Source organism: Salvelinus fontinalis, unplaced genomic scaffold (assembly GCF_029448725.1).
Source record: "Salvelinus fontinalis isolate EN_2023a unplaced genomic scaffold, ASM2944872v1 scaffold_0099, whole genome shotgun sequence".
In the NCBI taxonomy this organism is placed as follows: Eukaryota; Metazoa; Chordata; class Actinopteri; order Salmoniformes; family Salmonidae; genus Salvelinus; species Salvelinus fontinalis.
In genome coordinates, this window is record NW_026600308.1 from 266,529 (window position 1) to 288,901 (window position 22,373).

At 45.3% G+C, this 22,373-nt stretch overlaps 12 non-coding genes across 12 annotated transcripts; 9 read left to right on the plus strand and 3 right to left on the minus strand.

The window, feature by feature from the left end:
• Positions 1 to 4,220: 4,220 nt before the first annotated feature.
• On the plus strand, positions 4,221 to 4,294 carry trnai-gau (transfer RNA isoleucine (anticodon GAU)). Its single transcript has one exon. It is a non-coding gene; the product is annotated as a tRNA-Ile (tRNA).
• A 2,120-nt stretch (positions 4,295 to 6,414) lies between these two features.
• Positions 6,415 to 6,488, plus strand: trnai-gau (transfer RNA isoleucine (anticodon GAU)). Its single transcript has one exon. It is a non-coding gene; the product is annotated as a tRNA-Ile (tRNA).
• A 2,121-nt stretch (positions 6,489 to 8,609) lies between these two features.
• On the plus strand, positions 8,610 to 8,683 carry trnai-aau (transfer RNA isoleucine (anticodon AAU)). Its single transcript has one exon. It is a non-coding gene; the product is annotated as a tRNA-Ile (tRNA).
• Positions 8,684 to 9,158: 475 nt separating this feature from the next.
• trnai-aau (transfer RNA isoleucine (anticodon AAU)) lies at positions 9,159 to 9,232 on the plus strand. The gene has a single exon. It is a non-coding gene; the product is annotated as a tRNA-Ile (tRNA).
• A 475-nt stretch (positions 9,233 to 9,707) lies between these two features.
• trnai-aau (transfer RNA isoleucine (anticodon AAU)) lies at positions 9,708 to 9,781 on the plus strand. The gene has a single exon. It is a non-coding gene; the product is annotated as a tRNA-Ile (tRNA).
• Positions 9,782 to 10,256: 475 nt separating this feature from the next.
• Positions 10,257 to 10,330, plus strand: trnai-uau (transfer RNA isoleucine (anticodon UAU)). Its single transcript has one exon. It is a non-coding gene; the product is annotated as a tRNA-Ile (tRNA).
• A 3,547-nt stretch (positions 10,331 to 13,877) lies between these two features.
• trnaa-agc (transfer RNA alanine (anticodon AGC)) lies at positions 13,878 to 13,950 on the minus strand. The gene has a single exon. It is a non-coding gene; the product is annotated as a tRNA-Ala (tRNA).
• A 1,781-nt stretch (positions 13,951 to 15,731) lies between these two features.
• On the plus strand, positions 15,732 to 15,805 carry trnai-aau (transfer RNA isoleucine (anticodon AAU)). The gene has a single exon. It is a non-coding gene; the product is annotated as a tRNA-Ile (tRNA).
• Positions 15,806 to 16,070: 265 nt separating this feature from the next.
• Positions 16,071 to 16,143, minus strand: trnaa-agc (transfer RNA alanine (anticodon AGC)). The gene has a single exon. It is a non-coding gene; the product is annotated as a tRNA-Ala (tRNA).
• A 685-nt stretch (positions 16,144 to 16,828) lies between these two features.
• trnai-aau (transfer RNA isoleucine (anticodon AAU)) lies at positions 16,829 to 16,902 on the plus strand. The gene has a single exon. It is a non-coding gene; the product is annotated as a tRNA-Ile (tRNA).
• Positions 16,903 to 17,168: 266 nt separating this feature from the next.
• trnaa-agc (transfer RNA alanine (anticodon AGC)) lies at positions 17,169 to 17,241 on the minus strand. The gene has a single exon. It is a non-coding gene; the product is annotated as a tRNA-Ala (tRNA).
• A 2,882-nt stretch (positions 17,242 to 20,123) lies between these two features.
• On the plus strand, positions 20,124 to 20,197 carry trnai-aau (transfer RNA isoleucine (anticodon AAU)). Its single transcript has one exon. It is a non-coding gene; the product is annotated as a tRNA-Ile (tRNA).
• Positions 20,198 to 22,373: the final 2,176 nt, after the last annotated feature.

A 22,373-nucleotide genomic window follows, 5' to 3' on the forward strand; every position in this document is an offset into this window, starting at 1 on the left:
TACGCTGCTCCTCTGATAGTAAGTTATGTCATTCGTTTTCATCTGACATTGTGACATCAGTGTTACATGAAAGTTGCTTGTCATTGTTACATGACAGTAGGTTGTAGTTAGACAAAACTGCATGAAGTGTGAACTGAAACTTTCTTGGATGCACAAAAAAATATTGTTTTTTGGAGAATGTGGGCATCGATCCCACTACCTCTCGCATGCTAAGCAAGCACACTACCATTTGAGCTAATTCCCCAGCCTTTATGATTTGCAACAAGGAGCAACCAAGATGGTCCAGTCTTGTCAGGCTATGCTGTTGGTGGACTTGCTCGTTTACGCGCCAGCACTGGCCGAGGCTCTGTGCATCCTAAAAATGTTAATCCTTTACAAGCGGCCGGTAAGCTCAGATGGTTAGAGCATGGTGCTAATAAAGCCAAGGTCGTGGGTACGATCCCCGTACTGGCCATGAGGTACATTTTAAGTTGTTGTTTTTCTTTACCCTCTGCATTGGCTTCAAGGAAACTTCCCACAGCTTTGTTTGTGGGCATCAATTGTGTGTGCTACGCTGCTCCTCTGATAGTAAGTCATGTCATTCGTTTTCATCTGACATTGTGACATCCGTGTTTCATGAAAGTTGCTTGTCATTGTTACATGACAGTAGGTTGTAGTTAGACAAAACTGCATGAAGTGTGAACTGGAGCTTTCTTGGATGCACAAAAAATTGTGTTTTTTGGAGAATGTGGGCATCGATCCCACTAACTCTCGCATGCTAAGCAAGCACTCTACCATTTGAGCTAATTCCCCAGCCTTTATGAGTTGCCACAAGGAGCAACCAAGAGGGTCCAGTCTTGTCAGGCTATGCTGTTGGTGGACTTGCTCGTTTACGCGCCAGCATTGGCCGAGGCTCTGTGCATCCTAAAAATGTTGATCATTTACAAGCGGCCGGTTAGCTCAGTTGGTTAGTTTATGGTGCTAATAATGCCAAGGTCGTGGGTTCGATCCCTGTACTGGCCATGAGGTACATTTTAAGTTGTTGTTTTTCTTTACCTTCTGCATTGGCTTCAAGGAAACTTCCCACAGCTTTGTTTGTGGGCATCAATTGTGTGTGCTACGCTGCTCCTCTGATAGTAAGTCATGTCATTCGTTTTCATCTGACATTGTGACATCAGTGTTACATGAAAGTTGCCTGTCATTGTTACATGACAGTAGATTGTCGTTAGACAAAACTGCATGAAGTGTGAACTGGAGCTTTCTTGGATGCACAAAAAAAAAATGTTTTTTGGAGAATGTGGGCATCGATCCCACTACCTCTCGCATGCTAAGCAAGCACTCTACCATTTGAGGTAATTCCCGAACCTTTATGATTTGCCACAAGGAGCAACCAAGATGGTCCAGTCTTGTCAGGCTATGCTGTTGGTGGACTTGCTCGTTTACGCTCCAGCACTGGCCGAGGCTCTGTGCATCCTAAAAATGGTACTTCTTTGCAAGCGGCCGGTTAGCTCAGTTGGTTAGAGCGTGGTGTTAATAACGCCAAGGTCGTGTGTTCGATCCTCGTACTGGCCATGAGGTACATTTTAAGCTGTTGTTTTTCTTTACCCTCTGCATTGGCTTCAAGGAAACTTCCCACAGCTTTGTTTGTGGGCATCAATTGTGTGTGCTACGCTGCTCCTCTGAAAGTAAGTCATGTCATTCGTTTTCATCTGACATTGTGACATCAGTGTTACATGAAAGTTGCCTGTCATTGATACATGACAGTAGATTGTCGTTAGACGAAACTGCATGAAGTGTGAACTGGAGCTTTCTTGGATGCACAAAAAAAAAATGTTTTTTGGAGAATGTGGGCATCGATCCCACTACCTCTCGCATGCTAAGCAAGGACTCTACCATTTGAGCTAATTCCCCAGCCTTAATGATTTGCCACAAGGAGCAACCAAGATGGTCCAGTCATGTCAGGCTATGCTGTTGGTGGACTTGCTCATTTACGCGCCAGCACTGGCCGAGGCTCTGTGCATCCTAAAAATGTTGATCCTTTGCAAGCGGCCGGTTAGCTCAGTTGGTTAGAGAGTGGCGCTAATAACGCCAAGGTCGTGGGTTCGATCCCCGTACTGGCCATGAGGTACATTTTAAGTTGTTGTTTTTCTTTACCCTCTGCATTGGCTTCAAGGAAACTTCCCACAGCTTTGTTTGTGGGCATCAATTGTGTGTGCTACGCTGCTCCTCTGATAGTAAGTCATGTCATTCGTTTTCATCTGACATTGTGACATCAGTGTTACATGAAAGTTGCTTGTCATTGTTACATGACAGTAGGTTGTAGTTAGACAAAACTGCATGAAGTGTGAACTGGAGCTTTCTTGGATGCACAAAAAAAAATTGTTTTTTGGAGAATGTGGTCATAGATCCCACTACCTCTCGCATGCTAAGCAAGCACTCTACCATTTGAGCTAATTCCCCAGCGTTTATGATTTGCCACAAGGAGCAACCAAGATGGTCCAGTCTTGTCAGGCTATGCTGTTGGTGGACTTGCTCGTTTACGCGCCAGCACTGGCCGAGGCTCTGTGCATCCTAAAAATATTACTCCTTTGCAAGTAGCCGGTTAGCGCAATTGGTTAGAGCGTGGTGCTAATAACACCAAGGTCGTGTGTTCGATCCCCGTACTGGCCATGAGGTACATTTTAAGTTGTTGTTTATCTTTACCCTCTGCATTGGCTTCAAGAAAACTTCCCACAGCTTTGTTTGTGGGCATCAATTGTGTGTGCTACGCTGCTCCTCTGATAGTAAGTTATGTCATTCGTTTTCATCTGACATTGTGACATCAGTGTTACATGAAAGTTGCTTGTCATTGTTACATGACAGTAGGTTGTAGTTAGACAAAACTGCATGAAGTGTGAACTGGAGCTTTCTTGGATGCACAAAAAAAAATTGTTTTTGGAGAATGTGGGCATCGATCCCACTAACTCTCGCATGCTAAGCAAGCTCTCTACCATTTGAGCTAATTCCCCAGCCTTTATGATTCGCCACAAGGAGCAACCAAGAGGGTCCAGTCTTGTCAGGCTATGCTGTTGGTGGACTTGCTCGTTTACGCGCCAGCACTGGCCGAGGCTCTGTGCATCCTAAATATGTTACTCCTTTGCAAGCGGCCGGTAAGCTCAGTTGGTTAGAGCGTGGTGCTAATAACGCCAAGGTCGTGGGTTCGATCCCCGTACTGGCCATGAGGTAAATTTTAAGTTGTTGTTTTTCTTTACCTTCTGCATTGGCTTCAAGAAAACTTCCCACAGCTTTGTTTGTGGGCATCAATTGTATGTGCTACGCTGCTCCTCTGAAAGTAAGTCATGTCATTCGTTTTCATCTGACATTGTGACATCAGTGTTACATGAAAGTTGCCTGTCATTGTTACATGACAGTAGGTTGTCGTTAGACAAAACTGCATGAAGTGTGAACTGGAGCTTTCTTGGATCCACAAAAAATTGTGTTTTTTGGAGATTGTGGGCATCAATTCCACTACCTCTCACATGGTAAGCAAGCACTCTACCATCTGAGCTAATTCCCCAGCCTGTATGATTTGCCACAAGGAGCAACCAAGAGGGTCCAGTCTTGTCAGTCTATGCTGTTGGTGGACTTGCTCGTTTACGCGCCAGCACTGGCCGAGGCTCTGTGCATCCTAAAAATGTTGATCCTTTACAAGCGGCCGGTTAGCTCAGTTTGTTAGAGCATGGTGCTAATAATGCCAAGGTCGTGGGTTCGATCCCCGTACTGGCCATGAGGTACATTATAAGTTGTTGTTTTTCTTTACCCTCTGCATTGGCTTCAAGGAAACTTCCCACAGCTTTGTTTGTGGGCATCAATTGTGTGTGCTACGCTGCTCCTCTGATAGTAAGTCATGTCATTGGTTTTCATCTGACATTGTGACATCAGTGTTACATGAAAGTTGCTTGTCATTGTTACATGACAGTAGGTTGTAGTTAGACAAAACTGCATGAAGTGTGAACTGGAGCTTTCTTGGATGCACAAAAAAAAAATGTTTTTTGGAGAATGTGGGCATCGATCCCACTACCTCTCACATGCTAAGCAAGCACTCTACCATTTGAGCTAATTCCCCAGCCTTTATGATTTGCCACAAGGAGCAACCAAGATGGTCCAGTCATGTCAGGCTATGCTGTTGGTGGACTTGCTCGTTTACGCGCCAGCACTGGCCGAGGCTCTGTGCATCCTAAAAATGTTGCTGCTTTGCAAGCGGCCGGTTAGGTCAGTTGGTTAGAGCGTGGTGCTGATAACGCCAAGGTCGTGGGTTCGATCCCCGTACTGGCCATGAGGTACATTTTAAGCTGTTGTTTTTCTTTACCCTCTGCATTGGCTTCAAGGAAACTTCCCACAGCTTTGTTTGTGGGCATCAATTGTGTGTCATACGCTGCTCCTCTGATAGTAAGTCATGTCATTCGTTTTCATCTGACATTGTGACATCAGTGTTACATGAAAGTTGCCTGTCATTGTTACATGACAGTAGGTTGCCGTTAGACAAAACTGCATGAAGTGTGAACAGGAGCTTTCTTGGATCCACAAAAAAAATGTGTTTTTTGGAGAATGTGGGCATCAATCCCACTACCTCTCGCATGCTAAGCAAGCACTCTACCATTTGAGCTAATTCCCGAGCCTTTATGATTTGCCACAAGGAGCAACCAAGATGATCCAGTCTTGTCAGGCTATGCTGTTGGTGGACTTGCTCGTTTACGCGCCAGCACTGGCCGAGGCTCTGTGCATCCTAAAAATGTTACTCCTTTGCAAGCGGCCGGTAAGCTCAGTTGGTTAGAGCGTGGTGCTAATAACGCCAAGGTCGTGGGTTCGATCCCCGTACTGGCCATGAGGTAAATTTTAAGTTGTTGTTTTTCTTTACCTTCTGCATTGGCTTCAAGAAAACTTCCCACAGCTTTGTTTGCGGGCATCAATTGTGTGTGCTACGCTGCTCCTCTGATAGTAAGTCATGTCATTGGTTTTCATCTGACATTGTGACATCAGTGTTACATGAAAGTTGCTTGTCATTGTTACATGACAGTAGGTTGTAGTTAGACAAAACTGCATGAAGTGTGAACTGGAGCTTTCTTGGATGCACAAAAAAAAATTGTTTATTGGAGAATGTGGGCATCGATCCCACTACCTCTCACATGCTAAGCAAGCACTCTACCATTTGAGCTAATTCCCCAGCCTTTATGATTTGCCACAAGGAGCAACCAAGATGGTCCAGTCATGTCAGGCTATGCTGTTGGTGGACTTGCTCGTTTACGCGCCAGCACTGGCCGAGGCTCTGTGCATCCTAAAAATTTGCTCCTTTGCAAGCGGCCGGTTAGCTCAGTTGGTTAGAGCGTGGCGCTAATAACGCCAAGGTCGTGGATTCGATCCCCGTACTGGCCATGAGGTACATTTTAAGTTGTTGTTTTTCTTTACCCTCTCCATTGGCTTCAAGAAAACTTTCCACAGCTTTGTTTGTGGGCATCAATTGTGTGTGCTACGCTGCTCCTCTGAAAGTAAGTCATGTCATTCGTTTTCATCTGACATTGTGACATCAGTGTTACATGAAAGTTGCCTGTCATTGTTACATGACAGTAGGTTGTCGTTAGACAAAACTGCATGAAGTGTGAACTGGAGCTTTCTTGGATCCACAAAAAATTGTGTTTTTTGGAGATTGTGGGCATCAATTCCACTACCTCTCACATGGTAAGCAAGCACTCTACCATCTGAGCTAATTCCCCAGCCTGTATGATTTGCCACAAGGAGCAACCAAGAGGGTCCAGTCTTGTCAGTCTATGCTGTTGGTGGACTTGCTCGTTTACGCGCCAGCACTGGCCGAGGCTCTGTGCATCCTAAAAATGTTGATCCTTTACAAGCGGCCGGTTAGCTCAGTTTGTTAGAGCATGGTGCTAATAATGCCAAGGTCGTGGGTTCGATCCCCGTACTGGCCATGAGGTACATTATAAGTTGTTGTTTTTCTTTACCCTCTGCATTGGCTTCAAGGAAACTTCCCACAGCTTTGTTTGTGGGCATCAATTGTGTGTGCTACGCTGCTCCTCTGATAGTAAGTCATGTCATTGGTTTTCATCTGACATTGTGACATCAGTGTTACATGAAAGTTGCTTGTCATTGTTACATGACAGTAGGTTGTAGTTAGACAAAACTGCATGAAGTGTGAACTGGAGCTTTCTTGGATGCACAAAAAAAAAATGTTTTTTGGAGAATGTGGGCATCGATCCCACTACCTCTCACATGCTAAGCAAGCACTCTACCATTTGAGCTAATTCCCCAGCCTTTATGATTTGCCACAAGGAGCAACCAAGATGGTCCAGTCATGTCAGGCTATGCTGTTGGTGGACTTGCTCGTTTACGCGCCAGCACTGGCCGAGGCTCTGTGCATCCTAAAAATGTTGCTGCTTTGCAAGCGGCCGGTTAGGTCAGTTGGTTAGAGCGTGGTGCTGATAACGCCAAGGTCGTGGGTTCGATCCCCGTACTGGCCATGAGGTACATTTTAAGCTGTTGTTTTTCTTTACCCTCTGCATTGGCTTCAAGGAAACTTCCCACAGCTTTGTTTGTGGGCATCAATTGTGTGTCATACGCTGCTCCTCTGATAGTAAGTCATGTCATTCGTTTTCATCTGACATTGTGACATCAGTGTTACATGAAAGTTGCCTGTCATTGTTACATGACAGTAGGTTGCCGTTAGACAAAACTGCATGAAGTGTGAACAGGAGCTTTCTTGGATCCACAAAAAAAATGTGTTTTTTGGAGAATGTGGGCATCAATCCCACTACCTCTCGCATGCTAAGCAAGCACTCTACCATTTGAGCTAATTCCCGAGCCTTTATGATTTGCCACAAGGAGCAACCAAGATGATCCAGTCTTGTCAGGCTATGCTGTTGGTGGACTTGCTCGTTTACGCGCCAGCACTGGCCGAGGCTCTGTGCATCCTAAAAATGTTACTCCTTTGCAAGCGGCCGGTAAGCTCAGTTGGTTAGAGCGTGGTGCTAATAACGCCAAGGTCGTGGGTTCGATCCCCGTACTGGCCATGAGGTAAATTTTAAGTTGTTGTTTTTCTTTACCTTCTGCATTGGCTTCAAGAAAACTTCCCACAGCTTTGTTTGCGGGCATCAATTGTGTGTGCTACGCTGCTCCTCTGATAGTAAGTCATGTCATTGGTTTTCATCTGACATTGTGACATCAGTGTTACATGAAAGTTGCTTGTCATTGTTACATGACAGTAGGTTGTAGTTAGACAAAACTGCATGAAGTGTGAACTGGAGCTTTCTTGGATGCACAAAAAAAAATTGTTTATTGGAGAATGTGGGCATCGATCCCACTACCTCTCACATGCTAAGCAAGCACTCTACCATTTGAGCTAATTCCCCAGCCTTTATGATTTGCCACAAGGAGCAACCAAGATGGTCCAGTCATGTCAGGCTATGCTGTTGGTGGACTTGCTCGTTTACGCGCCAGCACTGGCCGAGGCTCTGTGCATCCTAAAAATTTGCTCCTTTGCAAGCGGCCGGTTAGCTCAGTTGGTTAGAGCGTGGCGCTAATAACGCCAAGGTCGTGGATTCGATCCCCGTACTGGCCATGAGGTACATTTTAAGTTGTTGTTTTTCTTTACCCTCTCCATTGGCTTCAAGAAAACTTTCCACAGCTTTGTTTGTGGGCATCAATTGTGTGTGCTACGCTGCTCCTCTGAAAGTAAGTCATGTCATTCGTTGTCATCTGACATTGTGACATCAGTGTTACATGAAAGTTGCCTGTCATTGTTACATGACAGTAGGTTGTCGTTAAACAAAACTGCATGAAGTGTGAACTGGAGCTTTCTTGGATCCACAAAAAAATTGTGTTTTTTGGAGAATGTGGGCATCAATCCCACTACCTCTCGCATGCTAAGCAAGCACTCTACCATCTGAGCTAATTCCCCAGCCTGTATGATTTGCCACAAGGAGCAACCAAGAGGGTCCAGTCTTGTCAGGCTATGCTGTTGGTGGACTTGCTCGTTTACGCGCCAGCACTGGCCGAGGCTCTGTGCACCTTAAAAATGTTGATCCTTTACAAGCGGCCGGTTAGCTCAGTTGGTTAGAGCGTGGTGTTAATAACCCCAAGGTCGTGTGTTCGATCCCCGTACTGGCCATGAGGTACATTTTAAGTTGTTGTTTTTCTTTACCTTTTGCATTGGCTTCAAGAAAACTTCCCACAGCTTTGTTTGTGGGCATCAATTGTGTGTGCTACGCTGCTCCTCTGAAAGTAAGTCATGTCATTCGTTTTCATCTGACATTGTGACATCAGTGTTACATGAAAGTTGCTTGTCATTGTTACATGACAGTAGGTTGTCGTTAGACAAAACTGCATGAAGTGTGAACTGGAGCTTTCTTGGATGCACAAAAAAAAATGGTTTTTTGGAGAATGTGGGCATAGATCCCACTACCTCTCGCAAGCTAAGCAAGCACTCTACCATTTGAGCTATTTCTCCAGCCTGTATGATTTGCCACAAGGAGCAACCAAGAGGGTCCAGTCTTGTCAGGCTATGCTGTTGGTGGACTTGCTCGTTTACGCGCCAGCACTGGCCGAGGCTCTGTGCATCCTAAAAATGTTGATCCTTCACAAGCGGCCGGTTAGCTCAGTTGGTTACAGCGTGGTGCTAATAACGCCAAGGTCGTGGGTTCGATCCCCGTACTGGCCATGAGGTACATTTTAAGCTGTTGTTTTTCTTTACCCTCTGCATTGGCTTCAAGGAAACTTCCCACAGCTTTGTTTGTGGGCATCAATTGTGTGTCCTACGCTGCTCCTCTGATAGTAAGTCATGTCATTCGTTTTCATCTGACATTGTGACATCAGTGTTACATGAAAGTTGCCTGTCATTGTTACATGACAGTAGGTTGCCGTTAGACAAAACTGCATGAAGTGTGAACAGGAGCTTTCTTGGATCCACAAAAAAATGTTGTTTTTTGGAGAATGTGGGCATCAATCCCACTACCTCTCGCATGCTAAGCAAGCACTCTACCATTTGAGCTAATTCCCGAGCCTTTATGATTTGCCACAAGGAGCAACCAAGATGGTCCAGTCTTGTCAGGCTATGCTGTTGGTGGACTTGCTTTTTTACGCGCCAGCACTGGCCGAGGCTCTGTGCATCCTAAAAATGTTGCTCCTTTGCAAGCGGCCGGTTAGCTCAGTTGGTTAGAGCGTGGTGCTAATAACGCCAAGGTCGTGGGTTCGATCCCCGTACTGGCCATGAGGTACATTTTAAGTTGTTGTTTTTCTTTACCTTCTCCATTGGCTTCAAGAAAACTTCCCACAGCTTTGTTTGTGGGCATCAATTGTGTGTGCTACGCTGCTCCTCTGAAAGTAAGTCATGTCATTCGTTTTCATCTGACATTGTGACATCAGTGTTACATGAAAGTTGCTTGTCATTGTTACATGACAGTAGGTTGTCGTTAGACAAAACTGCATGAAGTGTGAACTGGAGCTTTCTTGGATGCACAAAAAAAAATAGTTTTTTGGAGAATGTGGGCATCGATCCCACTACCTCTCGCATGCTAAGCAAGCACTCTACCATTTGAGCTAATTCCCCAGCCTTTATAATTTGCCACAAGGAGCAACCAAGATGGTCCAGTCTTGTCAGGCTATGCTGTTGGTGGACTTGCTCGTTTACGCGCCAGCACTGGCCGAGGCTCTGTGCATCCTAAAAATGTTGATCCTTTACAAGCGGCCGGTTAGCTCAGTTGGTTAGAGCATGGTGCTAATAACGCCAAGGTTGTGGGTTCGATCCCCGTACTGGCCATGAGGTACATTTTAAGTTGTTGTTTTTCGTTACCCTCTGCATTGGCTTCAAGGAGACTTCCCACAGCTTTGTTTGTGGGCATCAATTGTGTGTCCTACGCTGCTCCTCTGATAGTAAGTCATGTCATTCGTTTTCATCTGACATTGTGACATCAGTGTTACATGAAAGTTGCCTGTCATTGTTACATGACAGTAGGTTGTAGTTAGACAAAACTGCATGAAGTGTGAACTGGAGCTTTCTTGGATGCACAAAAAAAAATTGTTTTTTGGAGAATGTGGGCATCGATCCCACTACATCTCGCATGCTAAGCAAGCACTCTACCATTTGAGCTAATTCCCCAGCCTTTATGATTTGCCACAAGGAGCAACCAAGATGGTCCAGTCTTGTCAGGCTATGCTGTTGGTGGACTTGCTCGTTTACGCGCCAGCACTGGCCGAGGCTCTGTGCATCCTAAAAATGTTGATGCTTTACAAGCGGCCGGTTAGCTCAGTTGGTTAGAGCATGGTGTTTATAACGCCAAGGTCGTGGGTTAGATCCCCGTACTGGCAATGAGGTACATTTTAAGTTGTTGTTTTTCTTTACCCTCTGCATTGGCTTCAAGGAAACTTCCCACAGCTTTGTTTGTGGGCATCGATTGTGTGTGCTACGCTGCTCCTCTGATAGTAAGTCATGTCATTCGTTTTCATCTGACATTGTGACATCAGTGTTACATGAAAGTTGCTTGTCATTGTTACTTGACAGTAGGTTGTAGTTAGACAAAACTGCATGAAGTGTGAACTGGAGCTTTCTTGGATGCACAAAAAAAAAATGTTTTTTGGAGAACGTGGGCATCAATCCCACTACCTCTCGCATGCTAAGCAAGCACTCTACCATTTGAGCTAATTCCCGAGCCTTTATAATTTGCCACAAGGAGCAACCAAGATGGTCCAGTCTTGTCAGGCTATGCTGTTGGTGGACTTGCTCGTTTACGCGCCAGCACTGGCCGAGGCTCTGTGCATCCTAAAAATGTTGATCCTTTACAAGCGGCCGGTTATCTCAGTTGGTTAGATTATGGTGCTAATAATGCCAAGGTCGTGGGTTCGATCCCCGTACTGGCCATAAGGTACATTTTAAGCTGTTGTTTTTCTTTACACTCTGCATTGGCTTCAAGGAAACTTCCCACAGCTTTGTTTGTGGGCATCTATTGTGTGTGCTACGCTGCTCCTCTGATAGTAAGACATGTCATTCGTTTTCATCTGACATTGTGACATCAGTGTTACATGAAAGTTGCCTGTCATTGTTACATGACAGTAGGTTGTCGTTAGACAAAACTGCATGAAGTGTGAACTGGAGCTTTCTTGGATGCACAAAAAAAAATAGTTTTTTGGAGAATGTGGGCATCGATCCCACTACCTCTCGCATGCTAAGCAAGCACTCTACCATTTGAGCTAATTCCCCAGCATTTATGATTTGCCACAAGGAGCAACCAAGATGGTCCAGTCATGTCAGGCTATGCTGTTTTGTTGGACTTGCTCGTTTACGCGCCAGCACTGGCCGAGGCTCTGTGCATCCTAAAAATGTTGATCCTTTGAAAGTGGCCGGTTAGCTCAGTTGGTTAGAGCGTGGCGCTAATAACTCCAAGGTCGTGTGTTCGATCCCCGTACTGGCCATGAGGTAAATTTTAAGTTGTTGTTTTTCTTTACCCTCTGCATTGGCTTCAAGAAAACTTTCCACAGCTTTGTTTGTGGGCATCAATTGTGTGTGCTACGCTGCTCCTCTGAAAGTAAGTCATGTCATTCGTTTTCATCTGACATTGTGACATCAGTGTTACATGAAAGTTGCCTGTCATTGTTACATGACAGTAGGTTGTCGTTAGACAAAACTGCATGAAGTGTGAACTGGAGCTTTCTTGGATGCACAAAAAAAAATTGTTTTTTTGGAGAATGTGGGCATCGATCCCACTACCTCTCGCATGCTAAGCAAGCACTCTACCATTTGAGCTAATTCCCCAGCCTTTATGAGTTGCCACAAGGAGCAACCAAGATGGTCCAGTCTTGTCAGGCTATGCTGTTGGTGGACTTGCTCGTTTACACGCCAGCACTGGCCGAGGCTCTGTGCATCCTAAAAATGTTGATCCTTTACAAGCGGCCGGTTAGCTCAGTTGGTAAGAGCATGGTGCTAATAAAGCCAAGGTCGTGGGTTGAATCCCCGTACTGGCCATGAGGTACATTTTAAGTTGTTGTTTTTCTTTACCCTCTGCATTGGCTTTAAGAAAACTTCCCACAGCTTTGTTTGTGGGCATCAATTGTGTGTGCTACGCTGCTCATCTGAAAGTAAGTCATGTCATTCGTTTTCATCTGACATTGTGACATCAGTGTTACATGAAAGTTGCTTGTCATTGTTACATGACAGTAGGTTGTAATTAGACAAAACTGCATGAAGTGTGAACTGGAGCTTTCTTGGATGCACAAAAAAAAATTGTTTTTTGGAGAATGTGGGCATCGATCCCACTACCTCTCGCATGCTAAGCAAGCACTCTACCATTTGAGATAATTCCCCAGCCTTTATTAGTTGCCACAAGGAGCAACCAAGATGGTCCAGTCTTGTCAGGCTATGCTGTTGGTGGACTTGCTCGTTTACACGCCAGCACTGGCCGAGGCTCTGTGCATCCTAAAAATGTTGATCCTTTACTAGCGGCCAGTTAGCTCAGTAGGTTAGAGAATGGTGCTAATAACGCCAAGGTCGTGGGTTCGATCCCCGTACTGGCCATGGGGTACATTTTAAGTTGTTGTTTTCTTTACCCTCTGCATTGGCTTCAAGGAAACTTCCCACAGCTTTGTTTGTGGGCATCAATTGTGTGTGCTACGCTGCTCCTCTGAAAGTAAGTCATGTCATTCGTTTTCATCTGACATTGTGACATCAGTGTTACATGAAAGTTGCCTGTCATTGTTACATGACAGTAGGTTGTCGTTAGACAAAACTGCATGAAGTGTGAACTGGAGCTTTCTTGGATCCACAAAAAAATTGTGTTTTTTGGAGAATGTGGGCATCGATCCCACTACCTCTCACATGCTAAGCAAGCACTCTAACAATTGAGCTAATTCCCCAGCCTGTATGATATGCCACAAGGAGCAACCAAGAGGGTCCAGTCTTGTCAGGCTATGCTGTTGGTGGACTTGCTCGTTTACGCGCCAGCACTGGCCGACGCTCTGTGCATCCTAAAAATGTTGATCCTTTACAAGCGGCCGGTTAGCTCAGATGGTTAGAGCATGGTGCTAATAACGCCAAGGTCGTGGGTTCGATCCCCGTACTGGCAATGAGGTACATTTTAAGTTGTTCTTTTTCTTTACCCTCTGCATTGGCTTCAAGGAAACTTCCCACAGCTTTGTTTGTGGGCATCAATTGTGTGTGCTACGCTGCTCCTCTGATAGTAAGTCATGTCATTCGTTTTCATCTGACATTGTGACATCAGTGTTACATGAAAGTTGCTTGTCATTGTTACATGACACTAGGTTGTAGTTAGACAAAACTGCATGAAGTGTGAACTGGAGCTTTCTTCGATGCACAAAAAAAAATTTGGGGGGAGAATGGGGGCATCGATCCCACTACCTCTCGCATGCTAAGCAAGCACTCTACCATTTGAGCTAATTCCCCAGCCTTTATGATTTGCCACAAGGAGCAACCAAGATGGTCCAGTCTTGTCAGGCTATGCTGTTGGTGGACTTGCTCATTTATGCGCCAGCACTGGCCGAGGCTCTGTGCATCCTAAAAATGTTGATCCTTTAGCTCAGTTGGTTAGAGCATGGTGCTAATAACGCCAAGGTCGTGGGTTCGATCCCCGTACTGGCCATGAGGTACATTTTAAGTTGTTGTTTTTCTTTACCCTCTGCATTGGCTTCAAGAAAACTTTCCACAGCTTTGTTTGTGGGTATCAATTGTGTGTGCTACGCTGCTCCTCTGAAAGTAAGTCATGTCATTCGTTTTCATCTGACATTGTGACATCAGTGTTACATGAAAGTTGCTTGTCATTGTTACATAACAGTAGGTTGTAGTTAGACAAAACTGCATGAAGTGTGAACTGGAGCTTTCTTGGATGCACAAAAAAAAAATGTTTTTTTGGAGAATGTGGGCATCGATCCCACTACCTCTCGCATGCTAAGCAAGCACTCTACCAATTGAGCTAATTCCCCAGCCTGTATGATATGCCACAAGGAGCAACCAAGAGGGTCCAGTCTTGTCAGGCTATGCTGTTGGTGGACTTGCTCGTTTACGCGCCAGCACTGGCCGAGGCTCTGTGCATCCTAAAAATGTTGATCCTTTACAAGCGGCCGGTTAGCTCAGTTGGTTAGAGCATGGTGCTAATAATGCCAAGGTCGTGGGTTCGATCCCCGTACTGGCAATGAGGTACATTTTAAGTTGTTGTTTTTCTTTACCCTCTGCATTGGCTTCAAGGAAACTTCCCACAGCTTTGTTTGTGGGCATCAATTGTGTGTGCTACGCTGCTCCTCTGATAGTAAGTCATGTCATTCGTTTTCATCTGACATTGTGACATCAGTGTTACATGAAAGTTGCTTGTCATTGTTACATGACACTAGGTTGTAGTTAGACAAAACTGCATGAAGTGTGAACTGGAGCTTTCTTGGATGCACAAATTTTTTTTTTTGGGGAGAATGGGGGCATTGATCCCACTACCTCTCGCATGCTAAGCAAGCACTCTACCATTTGAGCTAATTCCCCATTCTTTATGATTTGCCACAAGGAGCAACCAAGATGGTCCAGTCTTGTCAGGCTATGCTGTTGGCGGACTTGCTCGTTTATGCGCCAGCACTGGCCGAGGCTCTGTGCATCCTAAAAATGTTTATCCTTTACAAGCGGACGGTTAGCTCAGTTGGTTAGAGCATGGTGCTAATAACGCCAAGGTCGTGCGTTCGATCCCCATACTGGCCATGAGGTACATTTTAAGTTGTTGTTTTTCTTTACCCTCTGCATTGGCTTCAAGGAAACTTCCCACAGCTTTGTTTGTGGGCATCAATTGTGTGTGCTACGCTGCTCCTCTGAAAGTAAGTCATGTCATTCGTTTTCATCTGACATTGTGACATCAGTGTTACATGAAAGTTGCCTGTCATTGTTACATGACAGTAGGTTGTCGTTAGACAAAACTGCATGAAGTGTGAACTGGAGCTTTCTTGGATGCACAAAAAAAAATTGTTTTTTGGAGAATCTGGGCATCGATCCCACTACCTCTCGCATGCTAAGCAAGCACTCTACCATTTGAGCTAATTCCCCAGCCTTTATGATATGTCACAAGGAGCAACCAAGATGGTCCAGTCATGTCAGGCTATGCTGTTGGTGGACTTGCTCGTTTACGCGCCAGCACTGGCCGAGGCTCTGTGCATCCTAAAAATGTTGATCCTTTGAAAGTGGCCAGTTAGCTCAGTTGGTTAGAGCGTGGCGCTAATAACGCCATGGTCGTTTGTTCGATCCCCGTACTGGCCATGAGGTACATTTTAAGTTGTTGTTTTTCTTTACCCTCTGCATTGGCTTCAAGAAAACTTTCCACAGCTTTGTTTGTGGGCATCAATTGTGTGTGCTACGCTGCTCCTCTGAAAGTAAGTCATGTCATTCGTTTTCATCTGACATTGTGACATCAGTGTTACATGAAAGTTAATTGTCATTGTTACATGACAGTAGGTTGTAGTTAGACAAAACTGCATGAAGTGTGAACTGGAGCTTTCTTGGATGCACAAAAAAAAATTGTTTTTTGGAGAATGTGGGCATCGATCCCACTACCTCTCGCATGCTAAGCAAGCACTCTACAATTTGAGCTAATTCCCCAGCCTTTATGAGTTGCCACAAGGAGCAACCAAGATGGTCCAGTCTTGTCAGGCTATGCTGTTGGTGGACTTGCTCGTTTACACGCCAGCACTGGCCGAGGCTCTGTGCATCCTAAAAATGTTGATCCTTTACAAGCGGCCGGTTAGCTCAGTTGGTTAGAGCGTGGTGCTAATAACGCCAAGGTCGTGGGTTCGATCCCCGTACTGGCCATGAGGTACATTTTAAGTTGTTGTTTTCTTTACCCTCTGCATTGGCTTCAAGGAAACTTCCCACAGCTTTGTTTGTGGGCATCAATTGTGTGTGCTACGCTGCTCCTCTGAAAGTAAGTCATGTCATTCGTTTTCATCTGACATTGTGACATCAGTGTTACATGAAAGTTGCCTGTCATTGTTACATGACAGTAGGTTGTCGTTAGACAAAACTGCATGAAGTGTGAACTGGAGCTTTCTTGGATCCACAAAAAAATTGTGTTTTTTGGAGAATGTGGGCATCGATCCCACTACCTCTCGCATGCTAAGCAAGCACTCTACCAATTGAGCTAATTCCCCAGCCTGTATGATATGCCACAAGGTGCAACCAAGAGGGTCCAGTCTTGTCAGGCTATGCTATTGGTGGACTTGCTCGTTTACGCGCCAGCACTGGCCGAGGCTCTGTGCATCCTAAAAATGTTGATCCTTTACAAGCGGCAGGTTAGCTCAGTTGGTTAGAGAATGGTGCTAATAACGCCAAGGTCGTGGGTTCGATCCCCGCACTGGCAATGAGGTACATTTTAAGTTGTTGTTTTTCTGTACCCTCTGCATTGGCTTCAAGGATACTTCCCACAGCTTTGTTTGTGGGCATCAATTGTGTGTGCTACGCTGCTCCTCTGATAGTAAGTCATGTCATTCGTTTTCATCTGACATTGTGACATCAGTGTTACATGAAAGTTGCCTGTCATTGTTCCATGACAGTAGGTTGTCGTTAGACAAAACTGCATGAAGTGTGAACTGGAGCTTTCTTGGATCCACAAAAAAATTGTGTTTTTTGGAGAATGTGGGCATCAATACCACTACCTCTCGCATGCTAAGCAAGCACTCTACCATTTGAGCTAATTCCCCAGCCTTTATGATTTGCCACAAGGAGCAACCAAGATGGTCCAGTCTTGTCAGGCTATGCTGTTGGTGGACTTGCTCGTTTACGCGCCAGCACTGGCCGAGGCTCTGTGCATCCTAAAAATGTTGCTCCTTCGCAAGCGGCCGGTTAGCTCAGTTGGTTAGAGCGTGGTGCTAATAACGCCAAGGTCGTGGGTTCGATCCCCGTACTGGCCAGGAGGTACATTTTAAGCTGTTGTTTTTCTTTACCCTCTGCATTGGCTTCAAGGAAACTTCCCACGGCTTTGTTTGTGGGCATCAATTGTGTGTGGTACGCTGCTCCTCTGAAAGTAAGTCATGTCATTCGTTTTCATCTGACATTGTGACATCAGTGTTACATGAAAGTTGCTTGTCATTGTTACATGACAGTAGGTTGTCGTTAGACAAAACTGCATGAAGTGTGAACTGGAGCTTTCTTGGATCCACAAAAAAATTGTGTTTTTTGGAGAATGTGGGCATCGATCCCACTACCTCTCGCATGCTAAGCAAGCACTCTACCAATTGAGCTAATTCCCCAGCCTGTATGATATGCCACAAGGTGCAACCAAGAGGGTCCAGTCTTGTCAGGCTATGCTGTTGGTGGACTTGCTCGTTTACGCGCCAGCACTGGCCGAGGCTCTGTGCATCCTAAAAATGTTGATCCTTTACAAGCGGCAGGTTAGCTCAGTTGGTTAGAGAATGGTGCTAATAACGCCAAGGTCGTGGGTTCGATCCCCGTACTGGCAATGAGGTACATTTTAAGTTGTTGTTTTTCTTTACCCTCTGCATTGGCTTCAAGGATACTTCCCACAGCTTTGTTTGTGGGCATCAATTGTGTGTGCTACGCTGCTCCTCTGATAGTAAGTCATGTCATTCGTTTTCATCTGACATTGTGACATCAGTGTTACATGAAAGTTGCTTGTCATTGTTACATGACAGTAGGTTGTAGTTAGACAAAACTGCATGAAGTGTGAACTGGAGCTTTCTTGGATGCACAAAAAAAAATTGTTTTTTGGAGAATGTGGGCATCGATCCCACTACCTCTCGCATGCTAAGCAAGCACTCTACCATTTGAGCTAATTCCCCAGCCTTTATAATTTTCCACAAGGAGCAACCAAGATGGTCCAGTCTTGTCAGGCTATGCTGTTGGTGGACTTGCTCGTTTACGCGCCAGCACTGGCCGAGGATCTGTGCATCCTAAAAATGTTGATCCTTTACAAGCGGCCGGTTAGCTCAGTTGGTTAGATTATGGTGCTAATAATGCCAAGGTCGTGGTTTCGATCCCCCTACTGGCCATGAGGTACATTTTAAGCTGTTGTTTTTCTTTACCCTCTGCATTGGCTTCAAGGAAACTTCCCACAGCTTTGTTTGTGGGCATCAATTGTGTGTGCTACGCTGCTCCTCTGATAGTAAGTCATGTCATTCGTTTTCATCTGACATTGTGACATCAGTGTTACATGAAAGTTGCTTGTCATTGTTACATGACAGTAGGTTGTAGTTAGACAAAACTGCATGAAGTGTGAACTGGAGCTTTCTTGGATGCACAAAAAAAAATTGTTTTTTGGAGAATGTGGGCATCGATCCCACTACCTCTCGCATGCTAAGCAAGCACTCTACCATTTTAGCTAATTCCCCAGCCTTTATGAGTTGCCACAAGGAGCAACCAAGATGGTCCAGTCTTGTCAGGCTATGCTGTTGGTGGACTTGCTCGTTTACGCGCCAGCACTGGCCGAGGCTCTGTGCATCCTAAAAATGTTGATCATTTACAAGCGGCCGGTTAGCTCAGTTGGTTAGAGAATGGTGCTAATAACGCCAAGGTCGTGGGTTCGATCCCCGTACTGGCCATGAGGTACATTTTAAGTTGTTGTTTTTCTTTACCCTCTGCATTGGCTTCAAGGAAACTTCCCACAGCTTTGTTTGTGGGCATCAATTGTGTGTGCTACGCTGCTCCTCTGATAGTAAGTCATGTCATTCGTTTTCATCTGACATTGTGACATCAGTGTTACATGAAAGTTGCTTGTCATTGTTACATGACAGTAGGTTGTGGTTAGACAAAACTGCATGAAGTGTGAACTGGAGCTTTCTTGGATGCACAAAAAAAAATTGTTTTTTTGGAGAATGTGGGCATCGATCCCACTACCTCTCGCATGCTAAGCAAGCATTCTACCATTTGAGCTAATTCCCCAGCCTTTATGAGTTGCCACAAGGAGCAACCAAGATGGTCCAGTCTTGTCAGGCTATGCTGTTGGTGGACTTGCTCGTTTACGCGCCAGCACTGGCCGAGGCTCTGTGCATCCTAAAAATGTTGATCATTTACAAGCGGCCGGTTAGCTCAGTTGGTTAGATCATGGTGCTAATAACGCCAAGGTCGTGGGTTCGATCCCCGTACTGGCCATGAGGTGCATTTTAAGTTGTTGTTTTTCTTTACCCTCTGCATTGGCTTCAAGAAAACTTTCCACAGCTTTGTTTGTGGGCATCAATTGTGTGTGCTACGCTGCTCCTCTGAAAGTAAGTCATGTCATTCGTTTTCATCTGACATTGTGACATCAGTGTTACATGAAAGTTGCCTGTCATTGTTACATGACAGTAGGTTGTCGTTAGACAAAACTGCATGAAGTGTGAACTGGAGCTTTCTTGGATCCACAAATAAATTGTGTTTTTTGGAGAATGTGGGCATCAATCCCACTACCTCTCGCATGCTAAGCAAGCACTCTACCATCTGAGGTAATTCCCCAGCCTGTATGATTTGCCACAAGGAGCAACCAAGAGGGTCCAGTCTTGTCAGGCTATGCTGTTGGTGGACTTGCTCGTTTACGCGCCAGCGCTGGCCGAGGCTCTGTGCATCCTAAAAATATTGATCCTTTACAAGTGGCCGGTTAGCTCAGTTGGTTAGAGCATGGTGCTAATAATGCCAAGGTCGTGTGTTCGATCCCCGTACTGGCCATGAGGTACATTTTAAGTTGTTGTTTTTCTTTACCCTCTGAATTGGCTTCAAGGAAACTTCCCACAGCTTTGTTTGTGGGCATCAATTGTGTGTGCTACGCTGCTCCTCTGATAGTAAGTCATGTCATTCGTTTTCATCTGACATTGTGACATCAGTGTTACATGAAAGTTGCCTGTCATTGTTCCATGACAGTAGGTTGTCGTTAGACAAAACTGCATGAAGTGTGAACTGGAGCTTTCTTGGATCCACAAAAAAATTGTGTTTTTTGGAGAATGTGGGCATCAATACCACTACCTCTCGCATGCTAAGCAAGCACTCTACCATTTGAGCTAATTCCCCAGCCTTTATGATTTGCCACAAGGAGCAACCAAGATGGTCCAGTCTTGTCAGGCTATGCTGTTGGTGGACTTGCTCGTTTACGCGCCAGCACTGGCCGAGGCTCTGTGCATCCTAAAAATGTTGCTCCTTCGCAAGAGGCCGGTTAGCTCAGTTGGTTAGAGCGTGGTGCTAATAACGCCAAGGTCGTGGGTTCGATCCCCGTACTGGCCAGGAGGTACATTTTAAGCTGTTGTTTTTCTTTACCCTCTGCATTGGCTTCAAGGAAACTTCCCACGGCTTTGTTTGTGGGCATCAATTGTGTGTGCTACGCTGCTCCTCTGAAAGTAAGTCATGTCATTCGTTTTCATCTGACATTGTGACATCAGTGTTACATGAAAGTTGCTTGTCATTGTTACATGACAGTAGGTTGTAGTTAGACAAAACTGCATGAAGTGTGAACTGGAGCTTTCTTGGATGCACAAAAAAAAATTGTTTTTTGGAGAATGTGGGCATCGATCCCACTACCTCTCGCATGCTAAGCAAGCACTCTACCATTTTAGCTAATTCCCCAGCCTTTATGCGTTGCCACAAGGAGCAACCAAGATGGTCCAGTCTTGTCAGGCTATGCTGTTGGTGGACTTGCTCGTTTACGCGCCAGCACTGGCCGAGGCTCTGTGCATCCTAAAAATGTTGATCGTTTACAAGCGGCCGGTTAGCTCAGTTGGTTAGAGAATGGTGCTAATAACGCCAAGGTAGTGGGTTCGATCCCCGTACTGGCCATGAGGTACATTTTAAGTTGTTGTTTTTCTTTACCCTCTGCTTTGGCTTCAAGGAAACTTCCCACAGCTTTGTTTGTGGGCATCAATTGTGTGTGCTACGCTGCTCCTCTGATAGTAATCATGTCATTCGTTTTCATCTGACATTGTGACATCAGTGTTACATGAAAGTTGCTTGTCATTGTTACATGACAGTAGGTTGTGGTTAGACAAAACTGCATGAAGTGTGAACTGGAGCTTTCTTGGATGCACAAAAAAAAATTGTTTTTTTGGAGAATGTGGGCATCGATCCCACTACCTCTCGCATGCTAAGCAAGCACTCTACCATTTGAGCTAATTCCCCAGCCTTTATGAGTTGCCACAAGGAGCAACCAAGATGGTCCAGTCTTGTCAGGCTATGCTGTTGGTGGACTTGCTCGTTTACGCGCCAGCACTGGCCGAGGCTCTGTGCATCCTAAAAATGTTGATCATTTACAAGCGGCCGGTTAGCTCAGTTGGTTAGATCATGGTGCTAATAACGCCAAGGTCGTGGGTTCGATCCCCGTACTGGCCATGAGGTGCATTTTAAGTTGTTGTTTTTCTTTACCCTCTGCATTGGCTTCAAGAAAACTTTCCACAGCTTTGTTTGTGGGCATCAATTGTGTGTGCTACGCTGCTCCTCTGAAAGTAAGTCATGTCATTCGTTTTCATCTGACATTGTGACATCAGTGTTACATGAAAGTTGCCTGTCATTGTTACATGACAGTAGGTTGTCGTTAGACAAAACTGCATGAAGTGTGAACTGGAGCTTTCTTGGATGCACAAAAAAAAATTGTTTTTTGGAGAATGTGGGCATCGATCCCACTACCTCTCGCATGCTAAGCAAGCACTCTACCATTTGAGCTAATTCCCCAGCCTTTATAATTTTCCAAAAGGAGCAACCAAGATGGTCCAGTCTTGTCAGGCTATGCTGTTGGTGGACTTGCTCGTTTACGCGCCAGCACTGGCCGAGGATCTGTGCATCCTAAAAATGTTGATCCTTTACAAGCGGCCGGTTAGCTCAGTTGGTTAGATTATGGTGCTAATAATGCCAAGGTCGTGGTTTCGATCCCCCTACTGGCCATGAGGTACATTTTAAGTTGTTGTTTTTCTTTACCCTCTGCATTGGCTTCAAGGAAACTTCCCACAGCTTTGTTTGTGGGCATCAATTGTGTGTGCTACGCTGCTCCTCTGATAGTAAGTCATGTCATTCGTTTTCATCTGACATTGTGACATCAGTGTTACATGAAAGTTGCTTGTCATTGTTACATGACAGTAGGTTGTAGTTAGACAAAACTGCATGAAGTGTGAACTGGAGCTTTCTTGGATGCACAAAAAAAAATTGTTTTTTGGAGAATGTGGGCATCGATCCCACTACCTCTCGCATGCTAAGCAAGCACTCTACCATTTTAGCTAATTCCCCAGCCTTTATGAGTTGCCACAAGGAGCAACCAAGATGGTCCAGTCTTGTCAGGCTATGCTGTTGGTGGACTTGCTCGTTTACGCGCCAGCACTGGCCGAGGCTCTGTGCATCCTAAAAATGTTGATCGTTTACAAGCGGCCGGTTAGCTCAGTTGGTTAGAGAATGGTGCTAATAACGCCAAGGTCGTGGG